The sequence below is a fragment of the Eptatretus burgeri genome, chromosome 12, assembly GCF_056783735.1.
Source record: "Eptatretus burgeri isolate ZD-2024b chromosome 12, Ebu_testis_v1, whole genome shotgun sequence".
NCBI classification, from domain to species: domain Eukaryota; kingdom Metazoa; phylum Chordata; class Myxini; order Myxiniformes; family Myxinidae; genus Eptatretus; species Eptatretus burgeri.
This window is the reverse complement of record NC_140972.1, coordinates 84,233,324-84,247,265: the sequence shown is the minus strand read 5'-3', so window position 1 is coordinate 84,247,265 and position 13,942 is coordinate 84,233,324. Positions and strand designations below refer to the sequence as shown.

The window sequence follows — 13,942 nt, the reverse complement described above, 5'->3', positions numbered from 1 at the left end:
TCAACTCCATTCACCACTCCAAACGGGAGCCAAGGTGTGTTTTCAATCAGATAATGTGATCCCCCATTTCAATAATGCATTCACATACTGACAGGAGGATTGCAGGGCCTTTGTTCTCAAAAATGAAATGCTGGTCCAGGGAAAACGTTCTTAGACATTCCCTTATGAACAAAAATTAAACTCAACATCATTTTTGCACAAATTTTGAATTACTTCTGGGGAAAAAAGAAAACATTACCTTTTGGCGACAAAGTCTAGGTGAATGGAAGAACAAGGTGACAGGGAAGCCTGAAATACATATGATGCATCTATGGCTTTGCATATTTTTGATCTAATCTTTGCTAACAACAATCTTCTTGATGAACAAACTACTCAAGTCTAAGTGACCAGATCTGGATCGGTTGGACCCAACTTGTTTGGGAATAAAGATCACCAGACACGTCAGTTTATATTAAAGTAGGAATCAAAGATGAAATAATTAGACACTGTCTATATAAATGTGTATAACCCAATGCCATTCCAGCCAAAGTAAGCTGCAGAAAGCAACCAAGAAAAGTGACACAAGTTAAACTCCTTGCCGTTTCAAACCCTACTCGGGTTCCTCTACGGCTGCAGACATTCACAAGTAGAACATGCGTGAGAATCCCAATGCTGTACACACCCCTCTGAACCGCCGGACCGGTTTTATCACTTATTGGCAAATCATCAGTGGCTAGGTAGATATCAGGATATCATCAGGAAGGACAAGGACTCTGCGGTATAATAGTTAGCAGACTTGGTGGTGTAATGGTTAGAGAGCATCTGCTCCAAGTCTGGGAGGTCAGCGGTTCAAATCCCGGCCGAGTCATTCAAAAGACTTTAAAAATGGTACGTGCTGCTTCCTTGCTTGATGATCAGCATTTAAAAGGATAGAGCAAAGAACAATCCCCATTACTTGGCATCAGTGAGGAGGAGGAAATGACTGGCTGAGTTCAGTGAGAAAAGTGGCACCATTGTTGTGATGTCGCTGGTAGTCGCTGGCAGCCAGAATATTCTGAGAAGTGATGTAACCTCCCCAAAGCTAAGTGGCTGTGTTCAGTGTTTGTCTCATCAGTATGTCCATGTGTGTGTGAGTAAAATTATGAACCGAAAAAAAAAATAAATAAAAAGAAAGGAAGAAGAAGGAAGCAAAATATGCTAAGTCGATATGCACAATTGGACTCCAGTTCATGAAAAAACACATCAGGAAAACTAGATTCTTATTCTTTTGCATGCAGCACATGGCTGTGGATTTGCATCGAAGCTTTGATGGGAGCATGGCTCCGTCACTGATGCAGTGCCCCAAGTCGGTAAAAGCAGGATTTTAGATTTGGCCACGGCGCTGGGGATAACTCGCCCACTCTTTGTATTGCAAAGGGCACTGTGATGTCTTTAACGTCCATCAATTAATGCCAAGAGATGTAACACACACCGACGTGCACCACCTCGCCGTGACTAAGAAACACCAAGACAAAAGTGTAGAGCTGGGCCGAGATTCCAACCCAGGCTAGAAAGCTCAGAGGCGAGTGAGCATAGGAAGACTCCGCTATCAGAAGTATCATGCAAGATTGAATGAAATGAAGTGGCTAATCTCCGGTCTATGGTCGTGGTGACCGAGTGAGTAGGAAAGATGTAAGAAACAATATGCTGGTGTGTAGTTCAAAGTCCCCTCATGGATTAAACGAACAGGACCCTCAATGCTTTAACAGGAAATAAAATGATAACAAGCTCCAAGAACAATATACTGTTTAACAACAGAAACTAATTTGCTTGAAAATCACTCACACAACATGTCGGTAAGGCAAACACTTTATCTATGGTACTACAAGAGACATGTTTGTCTGTCTTACTTTCCAAGCTGTCTGCCGATGGAGTGGAGGGCTAATTCCACACGAGGCTTGCTGACTTACTCTACTCCCATAGCCAATGTGTAGCTCTCAATGGAATCCTTTCATCTCTCCCTGTCAAGGCTGGAGTGCCCCAAGGCAGTGTTCTGGTCGCAGTCCTATTCCTCATCTTCATCAATGATCTCTTCGACTCTCTGGACAATCCCCTTAATGGATTTTCTTACGACTCATCCTTCCCCGTCATCCCCACTTGCACCCTTTGCCGTGACATCCCTCATCCTTCAGACAGGCATGCTGCAGCCTCTTCCTTCTCTTCAGACCTTGGAAAAAAATTAATATTCAAGCTGGTCAAACACTGGAATGGAATGTCTTTCAATCCTGACATCTATATCTCTCGATATCTCTCCAAAAGGACTGTCTGGCAACCCCCACTCCCACCCCCATCTACTCAGACCACCTCGAGGCGATTCTATCCCTTGATACTCTACAAAATAGATATGATGGTTTCAAGCTACAGCAATGGATGAAACACCCGAAGTTTGCCAGAAATTGTGCGAGGTTTGTCTGAAATACACGAGCGTGGATCGGGCATAGAAAATGTTCGCTTTTGTGCTCGGTACATATTACAGAGAAGGCTAGATCTTGTGGTTATGCACCACGATTGAGAGGATGTCACCTCCACAAACAATCAGAAGAAAAGGCCGTCACTCAAAACTGTAACAGCATCTCGACTCAGCTACCAGCAAATGTACAAGGATGATTTGCGTGGTGAATGAAACACGTTGCCATTGTCTGGCAATTTTTATTTTGTTTTGTATACAATGTCGAGGCTCGTATAAGAGCAAACACACAAAACGTACAACAAGGGCAGCAGGAGACAAGAGGGGTGGGAGAGGGAAGCACAAAACAGTGGCGAACAGAGATACGAGATCTGTGGAAAGGTGAGTGATGGTGCGGGGTACACAAGGTAAACAAGATGGACAGAGAGTACAGGGACTTTCAGGAAGGAAAGCAGGGAATTTGAAGGGGGTGGGTTTATGGTGGATTAGCAGGGGTAGAAAAGACTGTGGTTTTGGATGGGGGTAGATATGAGATGGTGGTGAACAGCTGTTTTGAAGACCTGGAGGGAAGAGTGGGATTGAAGAGAGTGTGGGAGTTTGTTCCAAAGGCAGGAAAAAGAGAGGAATGAAAGAATGAAGGTGAGCAGTGATTCTTAATTTTGGTAGATTAACCAGAAGGTGGTTGTTGGTGGACCTTGATCGCCCTGCAGAAATATTGGGAGGGGGGGGACATATCGCAGACAGAGCGGGGGGGGGGGGAGGATGCCGAAGAGGAGAGGGTAGAAGGCAGAAAGACCACTGACCTGCCTGCAGTGAGAGTGACAGACCCAAAGACTCAGCCTCATGGTGGGAGATACCGATGATCCTAAAAGTCTTGGTTTCCACAGCGTGAATGCGAGAAAGGTGAGAGGCGGTAGCACCAGCCCAGAGGGGAGAGCAGTACTCCATCAGGCTGCAGACAAAAGCTTTGTATGTGGTCAGGAGCTCAGGTGGTCCGAGGAAGGACTTTGCATGACGGAGGATGCCAATCAGTGACTAGCTTTCAAGGCCAGCTTGGAAATATGGCTTTCCCAGGAAAGATCATGGCAGCTCGTGAGACCCAGAAGCTTGAATGCAAGGACTTCTTCAAGAGGATTGTTGAGAAAGTAGATAGAAGGGTTTTCCAGATGGTCCTTTCGGAGAGACATAGAGAGAGTGTGAGATTTGTCAGGATTGAAAGACATGTTCCAAGTGTTGGACTTGCTTGCGATTTTATCCAGATCTGCAGAGTGAAGAGGCTGCTACTTGCCGATCTAAGGGATGGCAGATGGTACAACAGAGGGTGGAGTCATCAGCAAAGAGATAAAGAGGATTTTAAAGAGAGTCGGAGAGATCATTGATAAAAACCAGAAAAAGACCAGGGCCCAGAACCCTACCTTGAGGAACTCTAGCCTGCACAGGAAGAGGGGATGAGAGCACTTCATTAATGGCCCCATGTTGGCTGTGACAGGAGAGGAAGTCTGCAAGCCATCAGCGGGGATGTCCTTGGATACCATAGGAAAAGAGTTTGGTGAGCAGGACAGGGTGCCAGATCGTATTGAAGACACGTGATATTTCTATGAATATGGCTCTGATTTCATGTCTGGCATTGAGGATCTCCATTCATTGTTGGGAGAGCAGAAGCAGCATATCCAGGGTCGAGTGACCTGGTTTGAATCCAAATTAATGATCGGAAATCAAACCATTGGAGAAGAGGAAGGATTTGTTGTCTGAAGCGATGGATTCCATAACCTTGATGATGATTGGGAGAAGGCTGATTGGTCTGCAGTTGCAGGGATTTGTATTTGCATCTTTTTTATGCCAAGCACTAATGGTAGCTGATTTCCAAGGAGATGGCAGATGACCTTGAGCAAATGAGAGGGTGAGTAGAACAGACAGATGGTGAGCAAGAGCAGAAGAGCAGGTTTTTAGGACACGTGGGCCGATGCCGTCTGGACCGGTTTCAGAATCTGAGTCGAGGTTTGACAGCAAGATCTCCACTTTTTTTTTTTAGAAGAAAATGACACAGAGTCCAGGGACCGCTGGGTTTGACTGGGTAAGGTGGGTACAAAAAGTGATGTGTTTGGGACATAAGATTTAGAACACAGAGTTTAAGCATTCAGCCTTTTCACATGCGGTGTCATTTGTGCAGCCTATTTGAGCAAAGGGAGGGGATGGAGGGGGAATATATACCAGAAATAGACAAGCAAACACTACCAGGATTTGGAGAAGGCAGATAGATTTGAGAGTTCAGATTGAGATTAGAAGGATGTTGTTTCCTGGCACTCCTGAGGGTAGACACACACTTGTTCCAAGCTTTCTGGAAGGAACTGAGATTACCCTCAGTTGGATTTGCCTTCCATGAGGCGAAGGCAAGTTGTTTCAGGACAATGACCTCACCACAAGCTTCAGTGTACCTGGGTGGGTGGAAGGGTAGGACAACTGAAGACGAGAGGGGATAAGTCTGTGCATGAGAGAGAGCAAGTTTCTTTGAAAGAATTTGCAGGACGAGTTGATATCGGAGAAAGTAGAGATGAGAGACCAGTGTAGAGGTTTGCTGGCTGGTTGAAGTCCGTGCCAGTCGGCCTGAGTGAAATTCCAGACTCAATGGTGCTGTTGTGGTTCTCTAATAACAGCCAGAGAGATGTCTACTTTGAAAGCACGTGGTCAGATGAACCAATTGGAGCGGAGGAAGAACAGCAGATATTCCAGGGAAATTGGGCAAAATCAGATCCAGAAGAGATGGAGATGGAGGTTAAGATCCAGGTCAGGAAGTTGACAGATTGTGTCAGTCCCAATGAGTCCCATAAGTCTTTTGCTGAAGTGTCATGGCAGGTGAGAGAGGTACCCACACTCAGCCAACTGGCATGATGACAATTGAAGTCACCACATTGGAGGAAGAGAGAGCTCGGATGAGAATATAGAAGTTGGTCCATGTTTTCGGAGAGTGAAATGTAAATGTAGTCATCACTGTTTGGTGGACGGTGCAGTACACATATGAACATGAGGTGGGAGTGGAGGGGAAGCCATACGCAGAGGTATTTCTGGGGATGTGGGGGAGTAAGGGCAGTACATGGAGAGTGAGGAAGAGTCTTTGATGAAAAGAGCAACTCCACCACTAGTTACCAAAGACCGCCTGAAAATAATTATCTCTATAATTTATATATAATTTATATATAAATTTATATATAAATAATTATCACTGATAAGAAAATAATTATCTGAAAATAATTATCTTATCAATGAAAAAAAATAAAAAACACAAATTTGTGTCAGTCAAAAGAACCACCATCTATTTAAAGTGGAAAGTAGGTATAATGTATCTTCTACTCCGCCGAGAGGATTTTACCGAGGGCACGAAAACTTTCAGGGTCCCCCCTCCACCATCCCACACCTCCCCTCCACCAACCATCACCCCCACAATCACACACCCCCCTCTCCAACATTCCCCCCCCCCACGAATACCCACCACGATCCTACACCCACCACTCCACCCTCCTCCCCCATCCACTGGAGAAAGACATCGACACCTCATGGACACAAGTGGGACACGGCGAGGATGGACACAAATGGCATCTGGGAAAAGTATGAAACGGGACACGGTCCCATAACATACAAGACACCGGGTCAGCCTGTGACAGTGGGACAAAGCTTTCGTCACCCATTTTGTCCACGGTGTCCGCGTCTGCCTGGGCGCCGCCCGTGCTGTCGGGCGATGATGGGTATTTCTGCTCGAGTAATATATAATCCAATATATCAATCAAAATAAAATCCCTCCCTTATAAACTGTTAATTGAATGGGGGGAAACAAAATCAAACCCTCCCGAGCTGAAGTGATCATGTGACCAGCGTTTTCATCTTCATGAACACTAGGAGGGTGAATATACTGGTTCTGGCTCACTTTTCCCCATGTAAATGAATGGGGGATTTTCAGCGATTCATATTTTTTTTCCCTAAAAATAAACCCCCTTTTTATCCCAAGGTATATTTATTTGTCTCCCCTTTTAACCTGAGGACACTTTTTTTTTTCAAATAATCCATGCAATAAGATAAAGATTTGTTAAAGGTGATTCGAAAGAAATATCTGAAACGTCTAAGCCTCGGGACACTCTTTATCAAATAACCGATGCATATTGTTTAGCTCACTCATTGAACCTATAAAGATTTGTTCATTTTCAAATTCCTTCAATAGTTTAATTTTCTTTGCACAATAATCCCCATCTAAAATATTGAAAAACAAAACATTTGAATCTTTATATTTTTTAAGATACCCCTTTTGTGCCATTACGAAATGATAAACTTCTCTTAATGATCTCATCTGGCCACCGCCCGAGTTGCAAATCATTTTTGTGCATAAACCACGCCATAAAAAAAGTTTTGTTTCAAATGTTTTCAGTTCGTGCCATGAAAATGAGGAAGTGTTTTTTTGACACGGTCGTGCTGTGAAAATGAGGAAGTGTTTTTGGACAGTCATGCTGTGAAAAAATAGGAACTATTCTCTGAGACAAGGCCTCGTGTTTCTATTTTATCTCAGAACACGAACAGGCTTTTAAACATGTTTAATCAAAATCATTTTAGGGTATTTTAAGTATGTTTTAAAAATGATTCATACAATTTGAGAATATATCGCCCAGTTATTTTCCAAGCTGTCTCGCCCGAAGCGTCATTTCCTGTGGCCACACCCAATGATTAAGCAATCTCCTCATCGTTGCCTTATAAGTGATTCGCCAGACAAAGTTTCTGCCAGACGGGATTTTCATTTTTACAACTGAGACATGAGCGATCATTCTTCCGCGAACAAAACAGCTCAACACAAAGTTGGTAAGCCTGTGTATAGGTTGCTCTTTGAACGATGAAGCAATTGATTATAAATTAAATCGTGATAATTCTGATATTTTTTTTTTCTTGGCAGGTCCTTGGAAGAAGAGCAGTTTACATATCACGACGACGTGCATGAAATTAATGCTCTTATTGAAGAGGTCAATCATCTTAGAAGAGAATTGAAAAACATTTTTAATGTCTGACACGACGTCTTATCACGGCCTCTGATCTTTTTGCCATCTTGGACCAATGGTAAAAAAACTGAGACATGGACTCACTCTCTTCTGATGAAGATAGCAGCTCACTACAAAGTTGGTAAGTTTATGTATGGTTTCCTCTTTGAACGATGAAGCAATTGATTATAAATTAAATCGTGATAATGCGAAAATATATATTTTTCCTGGCAGGTCCTTGGAAGAAGTGGAGTTCACATATCACGATGAGGTGCATCAAATGAATGCTCTTATTGAAGAGGTCAATGATTTTAGAAGAGAATTTAAAAACATTTATAATGACTGGTACGAAGTCTTATCACGGCCTCTGATCTCGAATGAATTAAACCAATGGTGAGACACGTGTGTGTGTGTGTGTGTGTGTGTGTGTGTGTGTGTGTGTGTGTGTGTGTGTGTGTGTGCGTGCGTGTCTCTTTCCCTGTCTGTTTGTCTCTCTCTATCTCTCCCTGTCTGTCTCTTTGTATCTCTCTCTGTCTGTCTTTCTACCTACCTCTCTCTGTCTGTCTCTCCATCTATACCCTTGACTCATTATTTTTTTTTTTTCAGCTCGATCACACAACATAAGCAGTTGAAGCAATCTGGTACAACACATGATTTTCTGGAGGTAAATGTTTCTGAATTATTATTTAGTTATTTGTTTATTAATATCACTCTCTCTTTGGAATGTCGCCTTATGTTGGTTGCATCATTAGTTTGGACGCGGTTTTGTCAGAACACTGGAATTCATTTTATTGACCTTGGAAGGATGACAGGCTGAGTCGGTCTCCTGGTGTGTTAATTCAGTGGTCAACGAGGCTTGAACTTAGAACCAACACCAGGCTTACTCATATTACCATGTAATTATCTTTATAAAACCTAATTATTATCCACTTTTTGTTTCAAAACAGAATATGGTGTCTGAGTTTCGACATCACAAGACATCTGAAGAAGATTGCTGGGAAAGATTATACATTCTCGCAAATGAATATTTAATATTTTTAATTTTGATTAATTATATTTGTTTTGTTTACAATTACTTGATTTTGAATTTCAAAAAAAGGATCAAGACATGAAGGAGAGGGAGGGAGGGGGGGTGGGTAGGTGCGCTCCCCCAACGACTCATCACCCCCTCATCCCACCCCTCCCCTCCCCATGTGTGTGTGTGGGGAAGGGTGGGGGTGGGATGAGGGAGGTGGTGGGTCAAAGGTGGGGGCGCACGGGGGGGAATGAGGGGGTGGGGCTTGTGTGGGCGGGGCTTTGTGGGTGGGGTTTATGTGGGCGGGGCTTGTGTGGGAGGGGTTTATGTGAGCAGGGTTTATGTGGGCAGGGTTTATATGGGTGGGGCTTGTGTGGGCAGGGTTTATGTGGGAGGAGTGAATGTGGATGAGGCTTATGTGGATGAGGTTTGTGTGGATAAATGGATGGGTGGAGAGATGGGTGGATGGGTGGATGAGTGGAGCTTGTGTGGATGGGTGGATAATTTTTTAATTAAATAAACATGTTGTGTGTGGGGAACTAATTAACTAATCACTAATTATGTGAATATGATGAATATGGGTGGAGCTTGTGTGGGGTTTGTGTGTGTGGAGCTTGTGTGGGGTGGAGTTTTTGTGTGGAGCTTGTGAGGGGTTTGTGTGTGGTGGGGTTTGTGTGGGGTTTGTGTGGAGCTTGTGTGGGGTGGGGTTTATGTGGGTGGGTTTTGTGTGGAGCTTGTGAGGGGTTTGTGTGTGGTGGGGTTTGTGTGGGGTTTGTGTGGAGCTTGTGTGGGGTGGGGTTTATGTGGGTGGGTTTTGTGTGGGCGGAGTCAAAAAGGGGCGGAGTCAAAAATTTTCAATTTATCTTTGTCTTTTGTAATTCCTGTGAATAAAATGAACCTAAAATCTCTTCCCCTTCCAAATCATATATCTTATAAGTCCAAGGAACCGTATCTATTACATCAACAATTTTAAAAAGTTCGTTCGTCCATCGTTTAATATAACCCTTTTCAAAATGAGATTTCCACCTATATATTCTTACGATATCACCAACTTTGAACTTAGGTTTTCTGACATTAATCTCTTTTTCATATTTTAATTTTGTAAATGTTTCTGATGGTTTCATATTTGTTGACGTGTGAACCGTGTCATTATACTTATCCACAATATCCTGAATAAAAGATGACCATTGTTGTGAACCGAGTTGTGTGAATTTTTTATATAATCTCTCTTTTAAGGTACGATTAAAACGTTCAACAACAACTGCCTTCCCTTCATTAAAGGTACTGTATAATGTAATACTGTTATTTTTTAGAAAATTCATAAATGTCTTATTATAAAACTCTCTACCCTCATCAGTCCACAATTTTTTAGGTTTTCTCTTACTTTTATTAAATATCTGTTGAAAGGCTAACATAAGAGTATTACCTGTTTTGTTTTTTAATGGTACAACCCATGCGTATCTACTCCTCAAATCAATAACGGTTAAAGCATACTTGTGCCCCTTATCATTATTGAGTTCAATCAAATCAGCAGACCAGATATAATCTACTTCCTTGGAATAAACTTTCCTTCTCTGAAACTTTGTGAATATTGGTTTATGTAATTCATCAGCTAATTGCTCTTCAGTCTTAATGACATCATTAGAGCCTATAAGTTTTTTGAATTTCCAAGTCCAAGTTTCAATTTAGCACTGATCATCTTCTTCACAATGAACCGATCAACTTTTTCTCTCAAGGTTGGATTTTGTATCAGAGACAAATTAGACAACATTTCTCTATCGGCTTCATGCTTTTCTTCCAACGTTGTGGTATTCCCATAATCAATATCGTGTCTCATGCACACTTCATCAACTCTATTGATGGGTTTACTCCATGATTTAGGATTGTCTGCCTCATCTAATCTTTTATCCAAGTTTGTGCCTGGACCACAGAAAGAATACCCTGGAAGATGTAATTCCCCTGGTATTCCAGTAGTTGTAAATTTATTTCCTGATAAAAACTTTTGTATATCTCCTCCTCATTTGTGTTTGGAGATAAATTGATTTTTTTTTGAACCACACACCGAACATATACCTTTTTGTATAACCCTGTTATTTTTACTTTTAATATATGAAATATTTTTAGTATTAGTTTTCTTTTTACATTTGAGACAATAACTCATTTATTTATGTGAAAAATTCCTGCAGAGTGCAAAAACCTTTTTAGTTTCCAACATGCACATTTGAATCTTAATTTTTAAAACATAAAGAATCCTTAGAAATGCCTTCACTCTCTCCTCCATTTATTTAAGAAAAAAAAAAAATGAAAAACTTGAATTAAAATGAATATCTTGTCGATGTCAATAGTCTTGTAGAAAATATTTCAAATAGACTTGTCAATTCTTTGTTTTCCTCCTCGGTGGGTTGAGTTATTTTCTGTAATACCACCAATCTTTTTTTAATCTCACTGGTTTCCATATTTTGATATTTATTTTGTCTCGCTCTTTCCTCCCTCTCCTTCTCTCTTCTCCCTCTCCTTCTCTCTCTTCTCCCTCTCCTCCTTCTCTCTCTTCTCTTTTTCCTCCTCTTTTTTCTCTCTCTTCTCCTTTTCCTCCCTCTCCTCCTTCTCTCTCTTCTCCTTTTCCTCCTCTTCCCTCTCTTCTTCAACTCCTTCCTCATCCCTTATTATCCTTGAATCGCTTACACCCCATAGAATATCATACATATATTCATCAGGATTTCTTGTTATTCCAGTATCCAAAATATTTTTTTTACAACAGGAAACCAATAAAATTTCTTCTGAATTTCTAAAAGAGCCTTACCTTTACTTAACTTTATAATTTTTTCATTATTTAACATTCTAATTATATCTAAAGTTGTCGGTTTATCAACATCAGCATATTACCAATCTTTTATTGAAAATACCTCATTCTTATGTTGTAGAACATATTTATTAAAATACCGAATACCCTTTTCTTGAAGGTATGCTTGAACACAGAAATGATAATTTTCTTGAAGCCTTCTTGCTGTCATTTATGTATTAGAAATATATGTTAGAATAATATTATGGCATGAAACACCTCCCCATCTTCCCATAGTTAAATCATTTTGTATTTCCTTACTTATTATATATAATCCTGTTTTTTCTGTTTTCATGATATAAACAAGGGCAAAACCATTATTATATTTACCCTTATTAAATTCTTTTATTTGTTGTTTACTAATCGTGGCCCCACAAAACTCATTCTCGATACCAAGTGGATAATATTCTTCCTTACGAGACTGATTTAATTGTTCCAGGTCTTCGAGGTTAATTTTAAATGACCAATTATACCCGAAATCATTCATATCATACCTCCATTGTTCTATTCTCATACAAACGATACGCCCTTCTTTATAAAAATTTATTTTAATTCGAACTGTGAATTCTGTATGACCTGGAGATAATATCAACACTTCTGTATCTTTGGAATACACGGCCGTTTTATTTAAAGATATATATTGTGATAAATCGCTTAATCTCACCAAGTCATTCGCGTCAGTCGGGCTTGGATAATTTTTTAATTTATAAGCATTTTTCATGTTAATATTTTTGGTTATATTATATTTATGTCGTTCAGCCTGTGCCTTTGTGTAATAATTTGATAAATCAATATCCAGTTTCTTGGGATACACCAAAGATAGAACCATCTTTACCAACATAAGTCATTTATATTAGATTAAAAATAATATCATAAAATTTTTTATTTTTGTTGAGTTGAAATAACACATATAGACATAATTGACCACAACACTTGGAATTTAATTATTGGACTTGAAATGTTTGATAAACACCATTCTGTAAGAATTTTATGACTTCAACAGGTGGTGGAAGACCAAAACTATCAAAATAATATTTGTCTTGACTATTAAAAATACAAACCCAATGAGAACCGTTCCCATTATTATCTTCTAAGTTCATAATAATATTCTTTGTATGTTTCGGCACATTTGTTAATTCATCTCTCATACAAATAACCACATTATGAATTTTTAATTTCTTACAATATTTGACAAGTTGTAAATTTGATGTTGTATTCTTTCCAAATTCTTTAAACCACTCATCAATGCTCATTTATTTATTAGAAAGATATAATCCATTACCCCTTTTCGTTAATTTTACACCTGCTTGTGCAATAGAAGAAAGCATATCTCCAACTAACAATCTCGCTTTATCAGGCAGACCTTCAAGTTTTTCAGCAAAATCTACAATTACACCACTTCCACTAATTTGTTTCTCCAACTCTTTGTTATGTCTTTCCAATTCTTTTTGAGCCTGGAGTTGAGCCTTCCTTTCGTTGGCAGTTTTCACCGCTGTTGAAATACCACCCGTCAATGCTCCAACCGCACTGAAACCAGCAAATAAAGGAATTAGAAATGGGAGAAATCCTCCACTCGTCTCTCTTATTGAATATTTTTTCAACATTGGTTTTGTCATTTTAATTTTAAGTGAGCCAGTGTCATTCAAGATTTTAACCTGTTCTCCTGTGAGCAAAACATCAATTCTTACTGCTCCTTTTCTCTGAATTGTATTAACGTTAATCGTACAAGGCTTTTGATTTTGAACACAAGATGATAGTTTATGAAGATTGATTTGATTAACATATACCCCAGTTGGTACTTTGCCACTCATTTATTTAACAAAAAATTATGTGAGACTAATCATCACACCATTACCTGTATTAATCTGTAATTCTGTTTCTTCCAAAAGCAAACAATATGTATCAACTTCTTCACTCTCTCCTCTTTCAATGTATAGGGAAGTATCCACTCGATTAGACTTTATAGTTTCCTTTTGAGCGCTCAGGTCAAACATAGATTGTATACAAACTTTTAAATGCTGTCATATCCAAAATAGGTTCTTTATTTCCATTACTTTCACACACCTTTTGGTAAGACTTGTATGCTTCAGCAAAATCATTTTTTTCCCAATTAATTTCCAATCTATCTCGTGGATAAAATGTTCCATCTAGAGAAACGCGAAGTTGTTTCACCTTAGCATTATCACTCAATGCATTATTCTTATCAGTCGCGGTATCACCATCTGGCTTTTTAAAAATGATCCACAGATATTGTGGCTTTCCTTCCAGAACACCCAAATTCCACGTGTAAGTGGTTTGGTTGAGTTTAACGTGTTGACATCTTCTTTTGAGGTATGATACACTGAGTGGTTTCTTTGAGTTAAGTCTTCTATTCAACCTCTCTTCTGTTTTAAGATTAGGAGTATATTCACTGATATACCAACTCATCTCCTCAATTACAAATTTATTCTGTTCACCAAAAAGCAATCTATTTTCATTATCATTCCTTTGTAGTTGAAATCTAATTTTAAGACCATACAGAACTTTATCATGATCACAAAATCCAAATATACCTTTACGAGGAACTGCTACAGTAAAACTATTTACTGCTTTTGTATCATCATTATACATTCCTTTCCTTTGAGTATATCCAAGGTCTGTGTTTGTTCCCG

General features: G+C 39.8%; 1 protein-coding gene and 1 long non-coding RNA gene across 6 annotated transcripts in view; one reads left to right on the top strand and one right to left on the bottom strand.

Annotated features, from left to right (window-relative positions):
• Positions 1–13,942, bottom strand: part of ATP8B2 (ATPase phospholipid transporting 8B2) — a 145,893-nt gene that overhangs the window by 92,493 nt on the left and 39,458 nt on the right. The gene's annotated exons all lie outside the window — the stretch shown is intronic.
• LOC147016021 (uncharacterized) lies at positions 5,973–8,556 on the top strand. Of its 2 annotated transcripts, XR_015050144.1 has the most exons (4): positions 5,973–7,579; positions 7,672–7,830; positions 8,044–8,101; positions 8,385–8,556. It is a non-coding gene; the product is annotated as an uncharacterized LOC147016021 (long non-coding RNA). The 2 variants fall into 2 exon arrangements; XR_015050143.1 differs by having other exon boundaries at positions 8,044–8,556.